Source organism: Malaya genurostris, chromosome 1 (assembly GCF_030247185.1).
Source record: "Malaya genurostris strain Urasoe2022 chromosome 1, Malgen_1.1, whole genome shotgun sequence".
NCBI lineage: Eukaryota > Metazoa > Arthropoda > Insecta > Diptera > Culicidae > Malaya > Malaya genurostris.
Genome location: NC_080570.1, coordinates 93,673,198 through 93,683,153, shown reverse-complemented (window position 1 = coordinate 93,683,153; position 9,956 = coordinate 93,673,198). Strand labels below are relative to the sequence as shown.

General features: G+C 36.0%; 1 protein-coding gene across 1 annotated transcript in view; it reads left to right on the top strand.

The window, feature by feature from the left end:
• Positions 1 to 2,880: 2,880 nt before the first annotated feature.
• The window catches only part of LOC131425091 (cAMP-specific 3',5'-cyclic phosphodiesterase), a 111,113-nt gene continuing 104,037 nt past the window's right edge, over positions 2,881 to 9,956 (top strand). The window contains exon 1 of the mRNA XM_058586676.1: positions 2,881 to 3,763. The gene's annotated coding sequence lies outside the window, so the exon portion shown is untranslated. The remainder of the gene's footprint in view (positions 3,764 to 9,956) is intronic.

Sequence of the window (9,956 nt, the reverse complement as noted above, 5' to 3'; positions counted from 1 at the left end):
AGCTAAAGCAAATGAGCCTAATAAAAATTTTATTTGAAAAAAAAAATATATTGGAATCTGTTATGCAGGTTACACACCAATTGATTCAGATTGATTCGAGTAGTTCACAAAAGCATGCTTCAGAGTTTAGTTTCCAAACTAGTGCTTGACATTTGCGTTGCCTATTTGTATGAGAAGAATGATGCGAATCTAAAATTATTTTTTTTTAAATATCGACTTTCTGGGACTTAGTAAAAATATCAAAAAATTTTTTTTGAGATAACACTAAATCTCAACGTTTCATGCAATTTCAGGATTTTTGGCATCAAAAACAATTTTTGATTTTGGAAATTTCATGTACTTCAAGATCGAAAATTGTCAAACTTCAACCGCTGGGCAGCACCCCTTACCCATGTCCAATTTAGCTCAAATTTTGCATGAGGACTTTTTTCGCGATACTTAAACTTCTGAACAATAACGCTTTACGAAATTAGATCTCAAAATATTGGCACCCTTATACACATTAGAGCGGTAAAAAACAACGTGTTTTTTCGGTTACGTCACTTATACGATTATATCTCCGGAACCAAAAGTCACAGCCATTTGGTCTTCGAACTTGATCAATGGTCCGATAGTAGCTTTCAAACGAGCATAAATTTATTAAAGTCGGTTCAGCCATCTCAGAGAAAAATTACCGCATAAAAATACAACGCGTTTTGTCGGTTACGTCACTCATACAATCATATCTCCGGAACCAAAAGTCACAGCCATTTGATCTTTGAACTTGATCTATGGCCCGACAGTAGCTTTCAAACGAGCCCAAGTTTGTTAAAATCGGTTCAGCACCCTTATATATAAGAGCGGTAAAAATTAACGTGTTTTGTCGGTTACGTCACTTATACCATCATATATACGGAACCAAAAGTCACAGCCATTTGTTCTTCGAACTAGATCAATGGCCTAAAAATAGCTTTCAAACGGGCTTAGGCTTGTTAAAATCGGTTTAGCCATTTCCGAGAAACTTGTGCGGTAAAAAAACAACACGTTTTGTCGGTTACGTCACTTATACCATTATATCTCCGGAACTAGAAGTCAGAACCATTTGATCTTCGTACTTGTTCAATGGCCCGACAGTAATTTTCAAACGAGCCTAAGTTTAAAATCGGTTCAGCAATCTCTGAGAAAATTGAGCGGTAAAAATATCTTCCAAAAGTGCACATAACATATACACACAGACACCGATCTTGTCGAACTGAGTCGAATGGTATATAACACTATGGGTCTCCAAGGATCCGTTCGAAAGTCGGTTTTTACAGCAATTCTAATACCTTTTTTATAGAGAGAGGCAAGAAATGTGAAATATCTTCGAAGGAAAAAAATGTCGTTAGAGGTAAGGTTGACCCGCCGGTAGGTCAATCCGATCAATCTGATCTTCTTGGCACTGACTCTTTTACCTTGAGGTTATCGAAAAGATACGTTGGAACTTATTGCGACCATAATGCAGTATAAGTTTTATTGTCTTTTGTTATCAGTAAGTTACAGTGCTACTCGGGGTTCCTCATGAGCAGAATGATAATGGAAAGTAAAATTTTGGTGCGCAGACCCAAGAAAATCGACATCGACGATGCTGTGCATTTGGTGGGATCAGGATTCTTGAAGTTAAATCAATAATTTTTCGTTAAACGACTAGAATCCACACCTAGAAAAAATCGTGTAAATTTACGTCAAAGCGTCAAAAACGACTGATTTTTCAACTTGATTTAACACATGTTTAATGCATTCTGGCAAGTAAGTTTGCACACCTGTTGGAAAGGATGCGTATATATGACACATATTTGAATCAATCATGCAAAATTCAATCATTCTACGAATGACGTTCTCATTAATTGAGTCATATGTTATATTATGTCACATATAAATTTCATAATTTTTTGCTGTGTGCTCCACGAGACATTGGAAAGTCATTTTCACAGATATCTTTTTATTCGACTGTTATTTGTTTTCATCAATAATTCTCGCACTTGCTGAGCAGCGCTAGTTATGAAGATGTGGAAAAATGATTTTTTGACTGGATCGTTTCGAAAGATAAACAGGTTTTTCGGCGTGGTATACGTGAGTTGATGTAAAGGGATAAATGAAATAGTGGTCAAAGACTGCAAAATGGAATTAGAGCCAAATTGTGTTCAGAATTTCAAATCGTTATTTAGAGCAACGCTGCCAAGACCGGGAAAAAATTCTAATATTGGCTCAAAACTATTTAGATTTGTATGTTATGCGCCCGAACAAATTTTTCTGTTTCTCTTCAATGAACAGGTTTTTGAAGAATATATACCAAAATAATATTAATGATAATATGAGTAGTATAACAAGGACATCATTACATCACTAAATGAATAAAAAATGCTTTGATGTCGCAAAGTACGCCGATAATCGATAATGCGCCTCCGCGGTTTTTACTAAAGGACAAAATATTTTATGGGACAACCCCATCGTTAACATTCAGTTAACAAAGTCAACAGATGATATTGCTTTCACTCCCCTCATTTTATCAAACTGTTGGGTTGTTGATATGATTCGGTGCTCTAATCGTGAGTGAAGAGAATCGAGGAGACAGTGGTATCTAAGAGAGCATTTTTATATACACGACTTTTGCGACTATGTCCTGTTTATTCTCGAATTCGTCGCTTGTAGCGGACTCCCAGCAATGTTGTACAGCTGGATTATGCACTAGACGTCAGTGTATTTTTCCGATTCGTTTTGAGGATTGTTAGGTCCAAATTCAGAGAGTGGTGAGTTGATGAGAGTGTTGAAAATGTTCAATATTTTTGAGAATAGAAGAGCATAGGCCCGCGAGCGCAGAAATTGTTTGTTGGTACAGCAATAGAAAACTTACTTCCATGGAAAGTGAATATTTTGAGCGATAATTTTCTGCACAAACAGAATGATTATTGAGTATACTAGTGTCGTCTCTGGGCAAGTGTCGATTGGCAGTGCAGTAAAATTCGCTATGACTAGGGGCACCACTGATTAATGTGTCGAAAATGAACTAACATTTACCAAATTTATTTGAGGTACGGCTTCGATCTGTGGTCGAATAAATTTTGTCACTGGACTATGGAAAACTTGGGGGAAATTTTCGCTCGTGTGTGTTCTCGTAAGAAATCGTTAACGAAACCGATTTCGGTGGAATGAAAAGTATGTTCTAATAATAATAAATCGCGTGTATATGTGTAAGTTAACGAAGGGATGAACCAGTATGGTAGACTGTATAATGAGCATCAAGTTAGGCATCAGTGCCAGGTCTGACCAGGACAGAACTGTTGCAAAGAGTGTTTCCATCTATCTAGTAACATTCCGATGCCCGATCGCTCTCAGTTATTAGAGTGGTAACAAAGACGAAGGATGCGATTAGTGCTCCGTACTGTAAATTCGGCAGTGTAATAAGGGTTCCCTCTGTGCTTAGGATAGCTCTTGGATCGATTTGGTTGGCCCTCACGGAGAGGTTATCCATTTGTCGACCGTATTTTGTACCATCGCTGTGGAATAACTCACGATCTTTGTTTATGAAGCAGTACTTAAAAAAGTGAAAAGGATGTCGATGTTTAGATTTGTGACGTAAATCAGTGAAACGGCAACAGGAATTGGATCAATCTCACAACGGAGAAGTAGAGAGAATGTGTGCTTATGTTGCACAGTGATTTGTGAGCATAAACTCACAAGGATGTGTACGTACGGTCTTGGGTTGAATTGTTTGTGATCGGACATAGCAAGATTGTTTTGGAAGGTACAGATAATATTTCGTACGGAAGAAAACTAAAATAAAGCAGTAATTTGGGTCGAACAATGATAATACATTTTATCTGGCAGTTGCACATCGTTATATGATCATGGATTCATTCGATACTGTGTTAAATACACACATATTCACACTCATTTATTTCCCATTAAATTTCAACGCTGCACTCTGCTGCCACCTCACAGTACGCTATGTATTGCCTATGTCCCATTGACTCACGTCGATACCACAGTGTTGGAGATTGACTAGCAGTTCAGATTTGAATGAGTATTTTACAACACCATGATTGTCGTCGTTACGATTTGATTATTTCGTCACACCTGATCAATGAGATACACAGCGTATCTTCAAATAATCTGTTGCTAAGTGTTGCTAATAACACAGGGATCAACCGAAATAAAAGACCGTTCAATTATGAAAACCAACTCGAGTAGTTCTGCATTCTGTTCAGCAGCAGCTTATTGTTTTCTTTTTCCCACTCCGCAGTATCTTTACTCTCCTATTTTCAGACAACATTGAGATCTTGACGAAAGTACAGAATCGTGGTTCAAGTTCTGCAAAATACAAAACCACGCGCTGATGCACAATTTAATATGTGTTGAAGCAATAGTTGGATAAATAAAGATATAACAAATTCTTTTTATTATATTTTATGCACATAGGGTAACAGAGGTATTTTGGCCCGCTTTAGGATTGATTTTATTTTGGCCCACTTTGTAAAAATATCCACCAAATGTTTTAATATCTTTGAAAAATCCTTCCTCAATAGGTAATTTAATGTGATTAGCTTCAAACTGATGCAACATGGGTTACCTAAGATCGATTGAATCCATATAGTTTGTTAGGTGAGCCAAAATATATGAAGTGGCCAAAATACCTCTGTTACCCTATTTATCTCAATCCGTGAAAACAAATGGTTTGCCATGCTAAAGATATGTACATAGTTTTATCTAAATCGAAGCAAGTAGGCCATGATATTGTTACCGTTTCTTCTGTGAGTTTCTAGAATCGCTCATTTATGACATTTCTTCAGAATACCATTCAAGATTACCCGGAACGATTTATTGAATGATCAAAGTAGCAATGATTAAAAAAAATGCTTGGTTTCGCCCCTTCCTGTCTTAATCCACCTATCCACCTTTTACTCATAATCGTTAGAGCAGATTCAGCAGCTGCCAGATGCATATGTATCCCTAGTAAGCCGTTTTAGTTTTATTTATTCGAACAGTTCCACTGTCAAATTTACAACTGGTATACGCTGCCGTTCTATTTTTTCTATATTTGAAACACAGATAAAACGCTGCTGCGGCTGCCAGTTTATTTTGTTATAAATTCTAGTGGTAAATTTTAAAACTGACTTAAATTATGCATTTAGCACTAAAACACTCCTGAATATGCCCTTAATATGAGAAATTGAGACTAATTCTATTTTAATAAATCGGAAAGGTTATGGAAAGAAGTTTCCAAGGATGTCAACTGACAACACCTATATATTGGAATAGTTTTACGTTTTTCGCATCATAATTACGAACGACTGTAATACAAGAATCGAAGTTTGGACCAAGCTACAATTTAACAGACACCTATGAGACTATAAGACCTTTATGACATTTATGAAAAAAAGTTACAAACGAAATCACGTAAAAAGAAAGTTCTTAACTAAAATTGCATCATCCTAGCGATGCTTGTTTACATTGGAGAAAAAGAAAACGAAAAGAGGACAACGATGGGAAATATTATACAGATTCTGCCATTCTAATGGCCTTAAATGTTATCTAAGGAACAAATATGCAAATCGAACGTAAAAATTATCAGTTTCGTGCAAATCTAGAATAGTTTGATTAGTTTTGTGCACTTCTCAGAACCCAAAGCATTTTGCAAGGAGGTAATGAGATTTTACTTGAAATTGATGATTTATTAGTAAAACAATGTACGAAAACGAATGTGCCTTTTTAAAGTGATCTGCCCCTAGTCGAAAGCAGTCCTACGTCAATATCGCGGTTATGTCTCTAACATTACCTCCTACAAGTTTTTTTGGTTTTAGTTCGCATGATTGAATCGTATAACTTTTTGTGGTTGATACATACACACAATTCAAAGCATGTGAAAATAAATCATATCACTAACTTCACAGTTAATTTAGTTAAAGTTTACATCAACACATACCAAAAATTTATGTTCACATCATTTAGTGGTTATCCAGTTTGTTTACATTTCATAAGATGCACATAAATGGAGCGTCGTATTTCGTTCAAATTTATACTCAAGAACATGTAAAATTGTGTGATTTGGAAATTATATGTCTCGAATTCGAATGAAATAAAAAACAAAAGATCGATAGCAGCAGCGCGACTTGAACCGAGAAACATTAAACCACAAGCACATCGGTTACTCGACTGAACCGCAGCTCATATCTGTTCATTGAATAATGAACTGCCGAGTTTTGCATTATGTTTACATGTTAGTAGATGTAATATTGTGTTATTACCGAAGAAACTACGGCATGCTTGAATTTATGTCAAGTTTAAATTTTGTTTTTTTTCTAAGAGTGTATATTTAGAACATATAAATGCGCCAAATTCATTAATTCCTGGGTTGTCAAAGAGATATTTGATATAATTCATGTAAAGAATCCCAGTTTTTTTAAATAACTATTTATTGGAATATGAGTTAAAATTAAATTATTAAGATTTAAATTGGGTGTTCAGCCACAAGTGGTGACTTTTCAGCCCTATTATACGAGGTCTGTTCAAAAAGTACCCGGAATTCTCATTTTACTAAAAAAAAAAATATTTATTTATTCGTCTACATCTATATGGTCCCCTTCAAAGTAATCCCCCCTAGATATAATACACTTATGCCAGCGTTTTTTCCAGTCTTCGAAACACCCCTGATAGTCACTTTTTGTAATGCTCTGTAGCACTCTCAACGATTCTGCCTTTATCTCTTCAACGTGGACGATTGTGCTTTTGTTTCGACATCATAACCGTACACCCATGTTTCTTCACCAGTTATGACCCTTTCAAGTAAATTTGAATCGTCGTTGACGTCGTTTAACAGCTCCTGAGCGATGGTAATGCGTTTGTCGTTATGATCAAAATTCAGCAGTTTTGGAACGAATTTTGATGCCACTCGTTTCATGCCCAAAACATTTGAAAAAATATGATGGCATGAGCCAACTGATATGCCAACTTCATCAGCAACTTCTCTAATAGTGATTCGGCGATCATCCATAATCATTTTTTCCACTTTTCCCACATTTTCATCGATTATTGACGTGCTGGGTCGACCGGAGCGTTCGTCGTCTTCAACGTCTTCGCGGCCATCTTGGAAACGCTTATACCACTCGTAAACACTTGTTTTTTCATAGCAGACTCACCGTAGGCTCTCTGTAACATTTCGCACACTTGGTTACACTTTATTTCATTTTTCACGCAAAATTTAATACAAATTCTTTGACTCTTCAATTCTTCCATTGTTTAAACTAACAAAAATCGCCGGGCTCAAAAAAACACGTCTACACCAGCCGCTAGGGGGACATATGTACCAACACAATAAAAAAAATTGACCACCGGACTCTCCAGACGCGCGCAATTAAAAAATTCCGGGAACTTTTTGAACAGACCTCATATATATGATATGGTTGTTACCATGAGGACATCATTTGCTTCCGCCATTCTGAGATTTTTGTGTAGGGAAAATTCTAAGCCTACTTGTATTGTGTAATGGGGAAAAGGAACTTATATACTAACTTACTAACTAATACAGAGAGCGAATCGATTCAATTGAAGATTGCATCGATTTTTGTCGGAATTTGCTTATAATATTATGTGACATTACATCTAATGGTTCTATATTTGTGAGTCTGTGTAACTCATTTGTACTAAACCAGGGAGGACGCTTCAAAATCATTTTCAAAATTTTATTCTGAATCCTTTGAAGCGTTTTCTTCCTGGTGAAACAACAACTTGACTAAATTGGTACTGCATAAAGCATGGCTGGTCCGAAAATTTGTTTTTTAGACAGAGCTTAAAATTTCTGTTTATAAGAGGATATAAACATTTAATATATTTATTACACTTTGCCTGGATTCCTTCAATGTGATCCTTGAAAGTGAGTTTTTTGTCATACGTTAAACCTAAGTATTTAGCTTGATCAGACCATGTCAATTCCAAGCCATTCAATTTGAGAATGTGTTTATTGTTTGATTTAAGAAAAGAAGCTCTTGGCTTATGAGGAAAGATAATTAATTGCGTTTTTGCTGCATTTGGTTTAATTTTCCATTTTGACAGATAATTACTGAAAATATTTAAACTTTTTTGTAGGCGACTGCAGATCACTCTTAGATTTCTACCTGTAGTTAACAGACTTGTGTCGTCACAGAATAGCGATTTCTGACAACCAACGGGTAGATTTGGAAGATCAGAAGTGAAAATATTATACAAGATTGGAGCTACGCTCGAACCCTGCGGAACACCGGCTCGTACGGCAATTCAGATTTACAATTCTGATAGCTAACCTGAAGAGTACGATCAATTAAATAATTTTGAATCATTTTGATCAAATAAATAGGAAACTGGAAATCAGACACTTTTTACTACAGGGTGATTTTTTAAGAGCTTGGGAACTTTTTTAAACAATAAAACGCATAAAATTTGCAAAATCTCATCGGTTCTTTATTTTAAACGTTAGATTGGTACATGACATTTACTTTTTGAAGATAATTTCATTTAAATGTTGACCGCGGCTGCGTCTTAGGTGGTCCATTCGGAAAGTCCAATTTTGGGCAACTTTTTCGAGCATTTCGGCCGGAATAGCCCGAATTTCTTCGGAAATGTTGTCTTCCAAAGCTGGAATAGTTACTGGCTTATTTCTGTAGACTTTAGACTTGACGTAGCCCCACAAAAAATAGTCTAAAGGCGTCAAATCGCATGATCTTGGTGGCCAACTTACCGGTCCATTTCTTGAGATGAATTGTTCTCCGAAGTTTTCCCTCAAAATGGCCATAGAATCGCGAGCTGTGTGGCATGTAGCGCCATCTTGTTGAAACCACATGTCAACCAAGTTCAGTTCTTCCATTTTTGGCAACAAAAAGTTTGTTAGCATCGAACGATAGCGATCGCCATTCACTGTAACGTTGCGTCCAACAGCATCTTTGAAAAAATACGGTCCAATGATTCCACCAGCGTACAAACCACACCAAACAGTGCATTTTTCGGGATGCATGGGCAGTTCTTGAACGGCTTCTGGTTGCTCTTCACTCCAAATGCGGCAATTTTGCTTATTTACGTAGCCATTCAACCAGAAATGAGCCTCATCGCTGAACAAAATTTGTCGATAAAAAAGCGGATTTTCTGCCAACTTTTCTAGGGCCCATTCACTTTCGGGCTTCATTCACATTCGTTAGTAAGTCTATTCATGATGAAATGTCAAAGCATACTGAGCAAATAATAATGCATGAAAATCATAACCTCAAAAAATCTGAGCAAATACTAATGCATGAAAATCCTAACCTCAAAAAAATCACCTTTTATTAATCCTTTGTGTCAAACACTGTCGAATGCTTTTTCTATGTTTAGAAGAGCAACTCCAGTAGATAACCCAGAAGATTTATTTGATTTTATCATGTTCGTAACTCTTACAAGTTGATGAGTAGTTGAATGTTCATGAGGAAATCCAAACTGCTCTGGTAAAAAAATTGAATTCTCATTTATATGAGACATCATTCTCAACAAGATAATTTTTTCAAAAAGTATACTGATAGAAGAAAGTAAGCTAATTGGTCGATAACTTGATGTTTCTGCTGGGTTTTTTATCAGGTTTGAGGATAGGAATAACTTTAGCGTTTTTCCATCATTTTGGGAAGTAAGCTAATGAAAAACACTTGTTGAAAATTTTAACCAGGAGTCTCAAGGCAATATCGGGAAGATTTTTAATAGGAATATTAAAAATTCCATCATTACCAGGAGCCTTCATGTTTTTAAATTTCCTAATAATTGATTTAATTTCATCAAAATTCGTCTCAATAATGTCATCTTGTGATAACACTTGAGTTGAAATATGATCATATTTCAGTGAGACTTCATTTTCAATAGGACTCACAACGTTCAAATTAAAATTGTGTACACTCTCGAACTACTGAGCAAGTTTTTGAGCTTTTTCGCAGAATTTTCTGAAATAG